The sequence below is a fragment of the Entelurus aequoreus genome, unplaced genomic scaffold (genome assembly GCF_033978785.1).
Source record: "Entelurus aequoreus isolate RoL-2023_Sb unplaced genomic scaffold, RoL_Eaeq_v1.1 HiC_scaffold_75, whole genome shotgun sequence".
Taxonomy (NCBI): domain Eukaryota; kingdom Metazoa; phylum Chordata; class Actinopteri; order Syngnathiformes; family Syngnathidae; genus Entelurus; species Entelurus aequoreus.
Window position 1 is genome coordinate 97,813 of NW_026908007.1, and position 16,302 is coordinate 114,114.

The following is a 16,302-nucleotide window of genomic DNA, read 5'->3' on the forward strand; positions in this document are numbered from 1 at the left end:
TACATTTACGGGTTTAGTCGGGACTCCTGATGACGTTTTGAGACATCTCCTACAACTACAGCACAAGAATTGTACTGCTGAAGCAAGTCGGTTTTTTGGCATTTTTACGACATTTTAGCAAAAAATGTTTTTCTTAAAAAATGCATTTTCTTACATTTTCTTACATTTACGGGTTTAGTCGGGACTCCTGATGACGTTTTGAGACATCTCCTACAACTACAGCACCAGAATTGTGCTGCTGAAGCAAGTCCGTTTTTTGGAAAAAATTTTTGTAAAAAAAAAGTTTTCCCAAAAAAAGCATTTTCTGCCATTTTTAGGTTTTGTAGGGACTCCTGATGACGTTTTGAGACATCTCCTACAACTACAGCACCAGAATTGTACTGCTGAAGCAAGTCGGGTTTTTGGCATTTTTACGACAGGGTCCCCCCTTACGACATTTTAGCAAAAAATGTTTTTCTTAAAAAATGCATTTTCTTACATTTTCGGGTTTAGTCGGGACTCCTGATGACGTTTTGAGACATCTCCTACAACTACAGCACCAGAATTGTACTGCTGAAGCAAGTCGGTTTTTTGGCATTTTTACGACAGGGTCCCCCCTTACGACATTTTAGCAAAAAATGTTTTTCTTAAAAAATGCATTTTCTTACATTTACGGGTTTAGTCGGGACTCCTGATGACGTTTTGAGACATCTCCTACAACTACAGCACCAGAATTGTGCTGCTGAAACAAGTCCGTTTTTTGGAATTTTTACGACAGGGTCCCCCCTTACGACATTTTAGCAAAAAATGTTTTTCTTAAAAAATGCATTTTCTTACATTTTCTTACATTTACGGGTTTAGTCGGGACTCCTGATGACGTTTTGAGACATCTCCTACAACTACAGCACCAGAATTGTGCTGCTGAAGCAAGTCTGTTTTTTGAAATTTTTTTTGTAAAAAAAAAAGTTTTCCCAAAAAAAGCATTTTATGCCATTTTTAGGTTTTGTAGGGACTCCTGATGACGTTTTGAGACATCTCCTAAAACTACAGCACCAGAATTGTACTGCTGAAGCAAGTCGTTTTTTTGGCATTTTTACGACAGGGTCCCCCCTTACGACATTTTAGCAAAAAATGTTTTTCTTAAAAAATGCATTTTCTTACATTTACGGGTTTAGTCGGGACTCCTGATGACGTTTTGAGACATCTCCTACAACTACAGCACCAGAATTGTGCTGCTGAAGCAAGTCTGTTATTTGAAAAAAAATTTGTAAAAAAAAAGTTTTCCCAAAAAAAGCATTTTCTGCCATTTTTAGGTTTTGTAGGGACTCCTGATGACGTTTTGAGACATCTCCTACAACTACAGCACCAGAATTGTACTGCTGAAGCAAGTCGGTTTTTTGGCATTTTTACGACAGGGTCCCCCCTTACGACATTTTAGCAAAAAATGTTTTTCTTAAAAAATGCATTTTCTTACATTTTCTTACATTTACGGGTTTAGTCGGGACTCCTGATGACGTTTTGAGACATCTCCTACAACTACAGCACCAGAATTGTGCTGCTGAAGCAAGTCCGTTTTTTGGAATTTTTTTTGTAAAAAAAAAGTTTTCCCAAAAAAAGCATTTTATGCCATTTTTAGGTTTTGTAGGGACTCCTGATGACGTTTTGAGACATCTCCTACAACTACAGCACCAGAATTGTACTGCTGAAGCAAGTCGGTTTTTTGGCATTTTTACGACAGGGTCCCCCCTTACGACATTTTAGCAAAAAATGTTTTTCTTAAAAAATGCATTTTCTTACATTTTCTTACATTTACGGGTTTAGTCGGGACTCCTGATGACGTTTTGAGACATCTCCTACAACTACAGCACCAGAATTGTGCTGCTGAAGCAAGTCCGTTTTTTGAATTTTTTTTTGTAAAAAAAAAAGTTTTCCCAAAAAAAGCATTTTATGCCATTTTTAGGTTTTGTAGGGACTCCTGATGACGTTTTGAGACATCTCCTACAACTACAGCACCAGAATTGTACTGCTGAAGCAAGTCCGTTTTTTGGCATTTTTACGACAGGGGCCCCCTTACGACATTTTAGCAAAAAATGTTTTTCTTAAAAAATGCATTTTCTTACATTTTCTTACATTTACGGGTTTAGTCGGGACTCCTGATGACGTTTTGAGACATCTCCTACAACTACAGCACCAGAACTGTGCTGCTGAAGCAAGTCTGTTTTTTGAATTTTTTTTTGTAAAAAAAAAGTTTTCCCAAAAAAAGCATTTTATGCCATTTTTAGGTTTTGTAAGGACTCCTGATGACGTTTTGAGACATCTCCTACAACTACAGCACCAGAATTGTGCTGCTGAAGCAAGTCTGTTTTTTGAATTTTTTTTTGTAAAAAAAAAAAGTTTTCCCAAAAAAAGCATTTTATGCCATTTTTAGGTTTTGTAGGGACTCCTGATGACGTTTTGAGACATCTCCTACAACTACAGCACCAGAATTGTACTGCTGAAGCAAGTCGGTTTTTTGGCATTTTTACGACAGGGTCCCCCCTTACGTCATTTTAGCAAAAAATGTTTTTCTTAAAGAATGCATTTTCTTACTTTTTCTTACATTTACGGGTTTAGTCGGGACTCCTGATGACGTTTTGAGACATCTCCTACAACTACAGCACCAGAATTGTGCTGCTGAAGCAAGTCTGTTTTTTGAAAAAATTTTTGTAAAAAAAAAGTTTTCCCAAAAAAAGCATTTTCTGCCATTTTTAGGTTTTGTAGGGACTCCTGATGACGTTTTGAGACATCTCCTACAACTACAGCACCAGAATTGTACTGCTGAAGCAAGTCGGTTTTTTGGCATTTTTACGACAGGGTCCCCCCTTACGACATTTTAGCAAAAAATGTTTTTCTTAAAAAATGCATTTTCTTACATTTTCTTACATTTACGGGTTTAGTCGGGACTCCTGATGACGTTTTGAGACATCTCCTACAACTACAGCACCAGAATTGTGCTGCTGAAGCAAGTCCGTTTTTTGAATTTTTTTTTGTAAAAAAAAAAGTTTTCCCAAAAAAAGCATTTTATGCCATTTTTAGGTTTTGTAGGGACTCCTGATGACGTTTTGAGACATCTCCTACAACTACAGCACCAGAATTGTACTGCTGAAGCAAGTCGGTTTTTTGGCATTTTTACGACAGGGTCCCCCCTTACGACATTTTAGCAAAAAATGTTTTTCTTAAAACATGCATTTTCTTACATTTTCTTACATTTACGGGTTTAGTCGGGACTCCTGATGACGTTTTGAGACATCTCCTACAACTACAGCACAAGAATTGTACTGCTGAAGCAAGTCGGTTTTTTGGCATTTTTACGACATTTTAGCAAAAAATGTTTTTCTTAAAAAATGCATTTTCTTACATTTTCTTACATTTACGGGTTTAGTCGGGACTCCTGATGACGTTTTGAGACATCTCCTACAACTACAGCACCAGAATTGTGCTGCTGAAGCAAGTCCGTTTTTTGGAAATTTTTTTTGTAAAAAAAAAGTTTTCCCAAAAAAAGCATTTTCTGCCATTTTTAGGTTTTGTAGGGACTCCTGATGACGTTTTGAGACATCTCCTACAACTACAGCACCAGAATTGTACTGCTGAAGCAAGTCGGTTTTTTGGCATTTTTACGACAGGGTCCCCCCTTACGACATTTTAGCAAAAAATGTTTTTCTTAAAAAATGCATTTTCTTACATTTTCGGGTTTAGTCGGGACTCCTGATGACGTTTTGAGACATCTCCTACAACTACAGCACCAGAATTGTACTGCTGAAGCAAGTCGGTTTTTTGGCATTTTTACGACAGGGTCCCCCCTTACGACATTTTAGCAAAAAATGTTTTTCTTAAAAAATGCATTTTCTTACATTTTCTTACATTTACGGGTTTAGTCGGGACTCCTGATGACGTTTTGAGACATCTCCTACAACTACAGCACCAGAATTGTGCTGCTGAAACAAGTCCGTTTTTTGGAATTTTTACGACAGGGTCCCCCCTTACGACATTTTAGCAAAAAATGTTTTTCTTAAAAAATGCATTTTCTTACATTTTCTTACATTTACGGGTTTAGTCGGGACTCCTGATGACGTTTTGAGACATCTCCTACAACTACAGCACCAGAATTGTGCTGCTGAAGCAAGTCTGTTTTTTGAAAAAATTTTTGTAAAAAAAAAAGTTTTCCCAAAAAAAGCATTTTATGCCATTTTTAGGTTTTGTAGGGACTCCTGATGACGTTTTGAGACATCTCCTACAACTACAGCACAAGAATTGTACTGCTGAAGCAAGTCGGTTTTTTGGCGTTTTTACGACAGGGTCCCCCCTTACGACATTTTAGCAAAAAATGTTTTTCTTAAAAAATGCATTTTCTTACATTTACGGGTTTAGTCGGGACTCCTGATGACGTTTTGAGACATCTCCTACAACTACAGCACCAGAATTGTGCTGCTGAAGCAAGTCTGTTTTTTGAAAAAATTTTTGTAAAAAAAAAGTTTTCCCAAAAAAAGCATTTTCTGCCATTTTTAGGTTTTGTAGGGACTCCTGATGACGTTTTGAGACATCTCCTACAACTACAGCACCAGAATTGTACTGCTGAAGCAAGTCGGTTTTTTGGCATTTTTACGACAGGGTCCCCCCTTATGACATTTTAGCAAAAAATGTTTTTCTTAAAAAATGCATTTTCTTACATTTTCTTACATTTACGGGTTTAGTCGGGACTCCTGATGACGTTTTGAGACATCTCCTACAACTACAGCACCAGAATTGTGCTGCTGAAGCAAGTCCGTTTTTTGGAATTTTTTTTGTAAAAAAAAAGTTTTCCCAAAAAAAGCATTTTATGCCATTTTTAGGTTTTGTAGGGACTCCTGATGACGTTTTGAGACATCTCCTACAACTACAGCACCAGAATTGTACTGCTGAAGCAAGTCGGTTTTTTGGCATTTTTACGACAGGGTCCCCCCTTACGACATTTTAGCAAAAAATGTTTTTCTTAAAAAATGCATTTTCTTACATTTTCTTACATTTACGGGTTTAGTCGGGACTCCTGATGACGTTTTGAGACATCTCCTACAACTACAGCACCAGAATTGTGCTGCTGAAGCAAGTCCGTTTTTTGAATTTTTTTTTGTAAAAAAAAAAGTTTTCCCAAAAAAAGCATTTTATGCCATTTTTAGGTTTTGTAGGGACTCCTGATGACGTTTTGAGACATCTCCTACAACTACAGCACCAGAATTGTACTGCTGAAGCAAGTCGGTTTTTTGGCATTTTTACGACAGGGTCCCCCCTTACGACATTTTAGCAAAAAATGTTTTTCTTAAAAAATGCATTTTCTTACATTTTCTTACATTTACGGGTTTAGTCGGGACTCCTGATGACGTTTTGAGACATCTCCTACAACTACAGCACAAGAATTGTACTGCTGAAGCAAGTCGGTTTTTTGGCATTTTTACGACATTTTAGCAAAAAATGTTTTTCTTAAAAAATGCATTTTCTTACATTTTCTTACATTTACGGGTTTAGTCGGGACTCCTGATGACGTTTTGAGACATCTCCTACAACTACAGCACCAGAATTGTGCTGCTGAAGCAAGTCCGTTTTTTGGAAATTTTTTTTGTAAAAAAAAAGTTTTCCCAAAAAAAGCATTTTCTGCCATTTTTAGGTTTTGTAGGGACTCCTGATGACGTTTTGAGACATCTCCTACAACTACAGCACCAGAATTGTACTGCTGAAGCAAGTCGGTTTTTTGGCATTTTTACGACAGGGTCCCCCCTTACGACATTTTAGCAAAAAATGTTTTTCTTAAAAAATGCATTTTCTTACATTTTCGGGTTTAGTCGGGACTCCTGATGACGTTTTGAGACATCTCCTACAACTACAGCACCAGAATTGTACTGCTGAAGCAAGTCGTTTTTTTGGCATTTTTACGACAGGGTCCCCCCTTACGACATTTTAGCAAAAAATGTTTTTCTTAAAAAATGCATTTTCTTACATTTTCTTACATTTACGGGTTTAGTCGGGACTCCTGATGACGTTTTGAGACATCTCCTACAACTACAGCACCAGAATTGTGCTGCTGAAACAAGTCCGTTTTTTGGAATTTTTACGACAGGGTCCCCCCTTACGACATTTTAGCAAAAAATGTTTTTCTTAAAAAATGCATTTTCTTACATTTTCTTACATTTACGGGTTTAGTCGGGACTCCTGATGACGTTTTGAGACATCTCCTACAACTACAGCACCAGAATTGTGCTGCTGAAGCAAGTCTGTTTTTTGAAAAATTTTTTGTAAAAAAAAAAGTTTTCCCAAAAAAAGCATTTTATGCCATTTTTAGGTTTTGTAGGGACTCCTGATGACGTTTTGAGACATCTCCTACAACTACAGCACAAGAATTGTACTGCTGAAGCAAGTCGGTTTTTTGGCGTTTTTACGACAGGGTCCCCCCTTACGACATTTTAGCAAAAAATGTTTTTCTTAAAAAATGCATTTTCTTACATTTACGGGTTTAGTCGGGACTCCTGATGACGTTTTGAGACATCTCCTACAACTACAGCACCAGAATTGTGCTGCTGAAGCAAGTCTGTTTTTTGAAAAAATTTTTGTAAAAAAAAAGTTTTCCCAAAAAAAGCATTTTCTGCCATTTTTAGGTTTTGTAGGGACTCCTGATGACGTTTTGAGACATCTCCTACAACTACAGCACCAGAATTGTACTGCTGAAGCAAGTCGGTTTTTTGGCATTTTTACGACAGGGTCCCCCCTTATGACATTTTAGCAAAAAATGTTTTTCTTAAAAAATGCATTTTCTTACATTTTCTTACATTTACGGGTTTAGTCGGGACTCCTGATGACGTTTTGAGACATCTCCTACAACTACAGCACCAGAATTGTGCTGCTGAAGCAAGTCCGTTTTTTGGAATTTTTTTTGTAAAAAAAAAGTTTTCCCAAAAAAAGCATTTTATGCCATTTTTAGGTTTTGTAGGGACTCCTGATGACGTTTTGAGACATCTCCTACAACTACAGCACCAGAATTGTACTGCTGAAGCAAGTCGGTTTTTTGGCATTTTTACGACAGGGTCCCCCCTTACGACATTTTAGCAAAAAATGTTTTTCTTAAAAAATGCATTTTCTTACATTTTCTTACATTTACGGGTTTAGTCGGGACTCCTGATGACGTTTTGAGACATCTCCTACAACTACAGCACCAGAATTGTGCTGCTGAAGCAAGTCCGTTTTTTGAATTTTTTTTTGTAAAAAAAAAAGTTTTCCCAAAAAAAGCATTTTATGCCATTTTTAGGTTTTGTAGGGACTCCTGATGACGTTTTGAGACATCTCCTACAACTACAGCACCAGAATTGTACTGCTGAAGCAAGTCGGTTTTTTGGCATTTTTACGACAGGGTCCCCCCTTACGACATTTTAGCAAAAAATGTTTTTCTTAAAAAATGCATTTTCTTACATTTTCTTACATTTACGGGTTTAGTCGGGACTCCTGATGACGTTTTGAGACATCTCCTACAACTACAGCACAAGAATTGTACTGCTGAAGCAAGTCGGTTTTTTGGCATTTTTACGACATTTTAGCAAAAAATGTTTTTCTTAAAAAATGCATTTTCTTACATTTTCCTACATTTACGGGTTTAGTCGGGACTCCTGATGACGTTTTGAGACATCTCCTACAACTACAGCACCAGAATTGTGCTGCTGAAGCAAGTCCGTTTTTTGGAAAAAAATTTTGTAAAAAAAAAGTTTTCCCAAAAAAAGCATTTTCTGCCATTTTTAGGTTTTGTAGGGACTCCTGATGACGTTTTGAGACATCTCCTACAACTACAGCACCAGAATTGTACTGCTGAAGCAAGTCGGGTTTTTGGCATTTTTACGACAGGGTCCCCCCTTACGACATTTTAGCAAAAAATGTTTTTCTTAAAAAATGCATTTTCTTACATTTTCTTACATTTACGGGTTTAGTCGGGACTCCTGATGACGTTTTGAGACATCTCCTACAACTACAGCACCAGAATTGTACTGCTGAAGCAAGTCGGTTTTTTGGCATTTTTACGACAGGGTCCCCCCTTACGACATTTTAGCAAAAAATGTTTTTCTTAAAAAATGCATTTTCTTACATTTACGGGTTTAGTCGGGACTCCTGATGACGTTTTGAGACATCTCCTACAACTACAGCACCAGAATTGTGCTGCTGAAACAAGTCCGTTTTTTGGAATTTTTACGACAGGGTCCCCCCTTACGACATTTTAGCAAAAAATGTTTTTCTTAAAAAATGCATTTTCTTACATTTTCTTACATTTACGGGTTTAGTCGGGACTCCTGATGACGTTTTGAGACATCTCCTACAACTACAGCACCAGAATTGTGCTGCTGAAGCAAGTCCGTTTTTTGAATTTTTTTTTGTAAAAAAAAAAGTTTTCCCAAAAAAAGCATTTTATGCCATTTTTAGGTTTTGTAGGGACTCCTGATGACGTTTTGAGACATCTCCTAAAACTACAGCACCAGAATTGTACTGCTGAAGCAAGTCGGTTTTTTGGCATTTTTACGACAGGGTCCCCCCTTACGACATTTTAGCAAAAAATGTTTTTCTTAAAAAATGCATTTTCTTACATTTACGGGTTTAGTCGGGACTCCTGATGACGTTTTGAGACATCTCCTACAACTACAGCACCAGAATTGTGCTGCTGAAGCAAGTCTGTTTTTTGAAAAAATTTTTGTAAAAAAAAAGTTTTCCCAAAAAAAGCATTTTCTTCCATTTTTAGGTTTTGTAGGGACTCCTGATGACGTTTTGAGACATCTCCTACAACTACAGCACCAGAATTGTACTGCTGAAGCAAGTCGGTTTTTTGGCATTTTTACGACAGGGTCTCCCCCCTTACGACATTTTAGCAAAAAATGTTTTTCTTAAAAAATGCATTTTCTTACATTTTCTTACATTTACGGGTTTAGTCGGGACTCCTGATGACGTTTTGAGACATCTCCTACAACTACAGCACCAGAATTGTGCTGCTGAAGCAAGTCCGTTTTTTGGAATTTTTTTTGTAAAAAAAAAGTTTTCCCAAAAAAAGCATTTTATGCCATTTTTAGGTTTTGTAGGGACTCCTGATGATGTTTTGAGACATCTCCTACAACTACAGCACCAGAATTGTACTGCTGAAGCAAGTCGGTTTTTTGGCATTTTTACGACAGGGTCCCCCCTTACGACATTTTAGCAAAAAATGTTTTTCTTAAAAAATGCATTTTCTTACATTTTCTTACATTTACGGGTTTAGTCGGGACTCCTGATGACGTTTTGAGACATCTCCTACAACTACAGCACCAGAATTGTGCTGCTGAAGCAAGTCCGTTTTTTGAATTTTTTTTTGTAAAAAAAAAAGTTTTCCCAAAAAAAGCATTTTATGCCATTTTTAGGTTTTGTAGGGACTCCTGATGACGTTTTGAGACATCTCCTACAACTACAGCACCAGAATTGTACTGCTGAAGCAAGTCCGTTTTTTGGCATTTTTACGACAGGGGCCCCCTTACGACATTTTAGCAAAAAATGTTTTTCTTAAAAAATGCATTTTCTTACATTTTCTTACATTTACGGGTTTAGTCGGGACTCCTGATGACGTTTTGAGACATCTCCTACAACTACAGCACCAGAACTGTGCTGCTGAAGCAAGTCTGTTTTTTGAATTTTTTTTTGTAAAAAAAAAGTTTTCCCAAAAAAAGCATTTTATGCCATTTTTAGGTTTTGTAGGGACTCCTGATGACGTTTTGAGACATCTCCTACAACTACAGCACCAGAATTGTGCTGCTGAAGCAAGTCTGTTTTTTGAATTTTTTTTTGTAAAAAAAAAAAGTTTTCCCAAAAAAAGCATTTTATGCCATTTTTAGGTTTTGTAGGGACTCCTGATGACGTTTTGAGACATCTCCTACAACTACAGCACCAGAATTGTGCTGCTGAAGCAAGTCGGTTTTTTGGCATTTTTACGACAGGGTCCCCCCTTACGTCATTTTAGCAAAAAATGTTTTTCTTAAAGAATGCATTTTCTTACTTTTTCTTACATTTACGGGTTTAGTCGGGACTCCTGATGACGTTTTGAGACATCTCCTACAACTACAGCACCAGAATTGTGCTGCTGAAGCAAGTCTGTTTTTTGAAAAAATTTTTGTAAAAAAAAAGTTTTCCCAAAAAAATTATTTTATGCCATTTTTAGGTTTTGTAGGGACTCCTGATGACGTTTTGAGACATCTCCTACAACTACAGCACCAGAATTGTACTGCTGAAGCAAGTCGTTTTTTTGGCATTTTTACGACAGGGTCCCCCCTTACGACATTTTAGCAAAAAATGTTTTTCTTAAAAAATGCATTTTCTTACATTTTCTTACATTTACGGGTTTAGTCGGGACTCCTGATGACGTTTTGAGACATCTCCTACAACTACAGCACCAGAATTGTGCTGCTGAAGCAAGTCCGTTTTTTGAATTTTTTTTTGTAAAAAAAAAAGTTTTCCCAAAAAAAGCATTTTATGCCATTTTTAGGTTTTGTAGGGACTCCTGATGACGTTTTGAGACATCTCCTACAACTACAGCACCAGAATTGTACTGCTGAAGCAAGTCGGTTTTTTGGCATTTTTACGACAGGGTCCCCCCTTACGACATTTTAGCAAAAAATTTTTTTCTTAAAAAATGCATTTTCTTACATTTTCTTACATTTACGGGTTTAGTCGGGACTCCTGATGACGTTTTGAGACATCTCCTACAACTACAGCACCAGAATTGTGCTGCTGAAGCAAGTCTGTTTTTTGAAATTTTTTTTGTAAAAAAAAAGTTTTCCCAAAAAAAGCATTTTATGCCATTTTTAGGTTTTGTAGGGACTCCTGATGACGTTTTGAGACATCTCCTACAACTACAGCACAAGAATTGTACTGCTGAAGCAAGTCGGTTTTTTGGCGTTTTTACGACAGGGTCCCCCCTTACGACATTTTAGCAAAAAATGTTTTTCTTAAAAAATGCATTTTCTTACATTTTCTTACATTTACGGGTTTAGTCGGGACTCCTGATGACGTTTTGAGACATCTCCTACAACTACAGCACCAGAATTGTACTGCTGAAGCAAGTCGGTTTTTTGGCATTTTTACGACAGGGTCCCCCCTTACGACATTTTAGCAAAAAATGTTTTTCTTAAAAAATGCATTTTCTTACATTTACGGGTTTAGTCGGGACTCCTGATGACGTTTTGAGACATCTCCTACAACTACAGCACCAGAATTGTGCTGCTGAAGCAAGTCCGTTTTTTGAATTTTTTTTTGTAAAAAGAAAAGTTTTCCCAAAAAAAGCATTTTATGCCATTTTTAGGTTTTGTAGGGACTCCTGATGACGTTTTGAGACATCTCCTAAAACTACAGCACCAGAATTGTACTGCTGAAGCAAGTCGGTTTTTTGGCATTTTTACGACAGGGTCCCCCCTTACGACATTTTAGCAAAAAATGTTTTTCTTAAAAAATGCATTTTCTTACATTTACGGGTTTAGTCGGGACTCCTGATGACGTTTTGAGACATCTCCTACAACTACAGCACCAGAATTGTGCTGCTGAAGCAAGTCTGTTTTTTGAAAAAAATTTTGTAAAAAAAAAGTTTTCCCAAAAAAAGCATTTTCTGCCATTTTTAGGTTTTGTAGGGACTCCTGATGACGTTTTGAGACATCTCCTACAACTACAGCACCAGAATTGTACTGCTGAAGCAAGTCGGTTTTTTGGCATTTTTACGACAGGGTCCCCCCTTACGACATTTTAGCAAAAAATGTTTTTCTTAAAAAATTCATTTTCTTACATTTTCTTACATTTACGGGTTTAGTCGGGACTCCTGATGACGTTTTGAGACATCTCCTACAACTACAGCACCAGAATTGTGCTGCTGAAGCAAGTCCGTTTTTTGGAATTTTTTTTGTAAAAAAAAAGTTTTCCCAAAAAAAGCATTTTATGCCATTTTTAGGTTTTGTAGGGACTCCTGATGACGTTTTGAGACATCTCCTACAACTACAGCACCAGAATTGTACTGCTGAAGCAAGTCGGTTTTTTGGCATTTTTACGACAGGGTCCCCCCTTACGACATTTTAGCAAAAAATGTTTTTCTTAAAAAATGCATTTTCTTACATTTTCTTACATTTACGGGTTTAGTCGGGACTCCTGATGACGTTTTGAGACATCTCCTACAACTACAGCACCAGAATTGTGCTGCTGAAGCAAGTCCGTTTTTTGAATTTTTTTTTGTAAAAAAAAAAGTTTTCCCAAAAAAAGCATTTTATGCCATTTTTAGGTTTTGTAGGGACTCCTGATGACGTTTTGAGACATCTCCTACAACTACAGCACCAGAATTGTACTGCTGAAGCAAGTCCGTTTTTTGGCATTTTTACGACAGGGGCCCCCTTACGACATTTTAGCAAAAAATGTTTTTCTTAAAAAATGCATTTTCTTACATTTTCTTACATTTACGGGTTTAGTCGGGACTCCTGATGACGTTTTGAGACATCTCCTACAACTACAGCACCAGAACTGTGCTGCTGAAGCAAGTCTGTTTTTTGAATTTTTTTTTGTAAAAAAAAAGTTTTCCCAAAAAAAGCATTTTATGCCATTTTTAGGTTTTGTAGGGACTCCTGATGACGTTTTGAGACATCTCCTACAACTACAGCACCAGAATTGTGCTGCTGAAGCATGTCTGTTTTTTGAATTTTTTTTTGTAAAAAAAAAAAGTTTTCCCAAAAAAAGCATTTTATGCCATTTTTAGGTTTTGTAGGGACTCCTGATGACGTTTTGAGACATCTCCTACAACTACAGCACCAGAATTGTACTGCTGAAGCAAGTCGGTTTTTTGGCATTTTTACGACAGGGTCCCCCCTTACGTCATTTTAGCAAAAAATGTTTTTCTTAAAGAATGCATTTTCTTACATTTTCTTACATTTACGGGTTTAGTCGGGACTCCTGATGACGTTTTGAGACATCTCCTACAACTACAGCACAAGAATTGTACTGCTGAAGCAAGTCGGTTTTTTGGCATTTTTACGACATTTTAGCAAAAAATGTTTTTCTTAAAAAATGCATTTTCTTACATTTTCTTACATTTACGGGTTTAGTCGGGACTCCTGATGACGTTTTGAGACATCTCCTACAACTACAGCACCAGAATTGTGCTGCTGAAGCAAGTCCGTTTTTTGGAAATTTTTTTTGTAAAAAAAAAGTTTTCCCAAAAAAAGCATTTTCTGCCATTTTTAGGTTTTGTAGGGACTCCTGATGACGTTTTGAGACATCTCCTACAACTACAGCACCAGAATTGTACTGCTGAAGCAAGTCGGGTTTTTGGCATTTTTACGACAGGGTCCCCCCTTACGACATTTTAGCAAAAAATGTTTTTCTTAAAAAATGCATTTTCTTACATTTTCGGGTTTAGTCGGGACTCCTGATGACGTTTTGAGACATCTCCTACAACTACAGCACCAGAATTGTACTGCTGAAGCAAGTCGGTTTTTTGGCATTTTTACGACAGGGTCCCCCCTTACGACATTTTAGCAAAAAATGTTTTTCTTAAAAAATGCATTTTCTTACATTTACGGGTTTAGTCGGGACTCCTGATGACGTTTTGAGACATCTCCTACAACTACAGCACCAGAATTGTGCTGCTGAAACAAGTCCGTTTTTTGGAATTTTTACGACAGGGTCCCCCCTTACGACATTTTAGCAAAAAATGTTTTTCTTAAAAAATGCATTTTCTTACATTTTCTTACATTTACGGGTTTAGTCGGGACTCCTGATGACGTTTTGAGACATCTCCTACAACTACAGCACCAGAATTGTGCTGCTGAAGCAAGTCTGTTTTTTGAAAAATTTTTTGTAAAAAAAAAGTTTTCCCAAAAAAAGCATTTTATGCCATTTTTAGGTTTTGTAGGGACTCCTGATGACGTTTTGAGACATCTCCTACAACTACAGCACAAGAATTGTACTGCTGAAGCAAGTCGGTTTTTTGGCGTTTTTACGACAGGGTCCCCCCTTACGACATTTTAGCAAAAAATGCTTTTCTTAAAAAATGCATTTTCTTACATTTTCTTACATTTACGGGTTTAGTCGGGACTCCTGATGACGTTTTGAGACATCTCCTACAACTACAGCACCAGAATTGTGCTGCTGAAGCAAGTCCGTTTTTTGAATTTTTTTTTGTAAAAAAAAAAGTTTTCCCAAAAAAAGCATTTTATGCCATTTTTAGGTTTTGTAGGGACTCCTGATGACGTTTTGAGACATCTCCTAAAACTACAGCACCAGAATTGTACTGCTGAAGCAAGTCGGTTTTTTGGCATTTTTACGACAGGGTCCCCCCTTACGACATTTTAGCAAAAAATGTTTTTCTTAAAAAATGCATTTTCTTACATTTTCTTACATTTACGGGTTTAGTCGGGACTCCTGATGACGTTTTGAGACATCTCCTACAACTACAGCACCAGAATTGTGCTGCTGAAGCAAGTCCGTTTTTTGAATTTTTTTTTGTAAAAAAAAAAGTTTTCCCAAAAAAAGCATTTTATGCCATTTTTAGGTTTTGTAGGGACTCCTGATGACGTTTTGAGACATCTCCTACAACTACAGCACCAGAATTGTACTGCTGAAGCAAGTCGGTTTTTTGGCATTTTTACGACAGGGTCCCCCCTTACGACATTTTAGCAAAAAATGTTTTTCTTAAAAAATGCATTTTCTTACATTTTCTTACATTTACGGGTTTAGTCGGGACTCCTGATGACGTTTTGAGACATCTCCTACAACTACAGCACCAGATTTGTGCTGCTGAAGCAAGACCGTTTTTAAAAATTTTTTTTGTAAAAAAATAGTTTTCCCAAAAAAAGCATTTTATGCCATTTTTAGGTTTTGTCGGGACTCCTGATGACGTTTTAAGACATCTCCTACAACTACAGCACCAGAATTGTGCTGCTGAAGCAAGTCCGTTTTTTGGAATTTTTACGACAGGGTCCCCCCTTACGACATTTTAGCAAAAAATGTTTTGCGTAAAAAATGCATTTTCTTACATTTTCTTACATTTACGGGTTTAGTCGGGACTCCTGATGACGTTTTGAGACATCTCCTACAACTACAGCACCAGAATTGTGCTGCTGAAGCAAGTCCGTTTTTTTGAATTTTTACGACAGGGTCCCCCCTTACGACATTTTAGCAAAAAATGTTTTTCGTAAAATATGCATTTTCTAACATTTTCTTACATTTACGGGTTTAGTCGGGACTCCTGATGACGTTTTGAGACATCTCCTACAACTACAGCACCAGAATTGTGCTGCTGAAGCAAGTCCGTTTTTTTGAATTTTTACGACAGGGTCCCCCCTTACGACATTTTAGCAAAAAATGTTTTTCTTAAAAAATGCATTTTCTTACATTTTCTTACATTTACGGGTTTAGTCGGGACTCCTGATGACGTTTTGAGACATCTCCTACAACTACAGCACAAGAATTGTACTGCTGAAGCAAGTCGGTTTTTTGGCATTTTTACGACATTTTAGCAAAAAATGTTTTTCTTAAAAAATGCATTTTCTTACATTTTCTTACATTTACGGGTTTAGTCGGGACTCCTGATGACGTTTTGAGACATCTCCTACAACTACAGCACCAGAATTGTGCTGCTGAAGCAAGTCCGTTTTTTGGAATTTTTTTTTGTAAAAAAAAAGTTTTCCCAAAAAAAGCATTTTCTGCCATTTTTAGGTTTTGTAGGGACTCCTGATGACGTTTTGAGACGTCTCCTACAACTACAGCACCAGAATTGTACTGCTGAAGCAAGTCGGTTTTTTGGCATTTTTACGACAGGGTCCCCCCTTACGACATTTTAGCAAAAAATGTTTTTCTTAAAAAATGCATTTTCTTACATTTTCGGGTTTAGTCGGGACTCCTGATGACGTTTTGAGACATCTCCTACAACTACAGCACCAGAATTGTACTGCTGAAGCAAGTCGGTTTTTTGGCATTTTTACGACAGGGTCCCCCCTTACGACATTTTAGCAAAAAATGTTTTTCTTAAAAAATGCATTTTCTTACATTTTCTTACATTTACGGGTTTAGTCGGGACTCCTGATGACGTTTTGAGACATCTCCTACAACTACAGCACCAGAATTGTGCTGCTGAAACAAGTCCGTTTTTTGGAATTTTTACGACAGGGTCCCCCCTTACGACATTTTAGCAAAAAATGTTTTTCTTAAAAAATGCATTTTCTTACATTTTCTTACATTTACGGGTTTAGTCGGGACTCCTGATGACGTTTTGAGACATCTCCTACAACTACA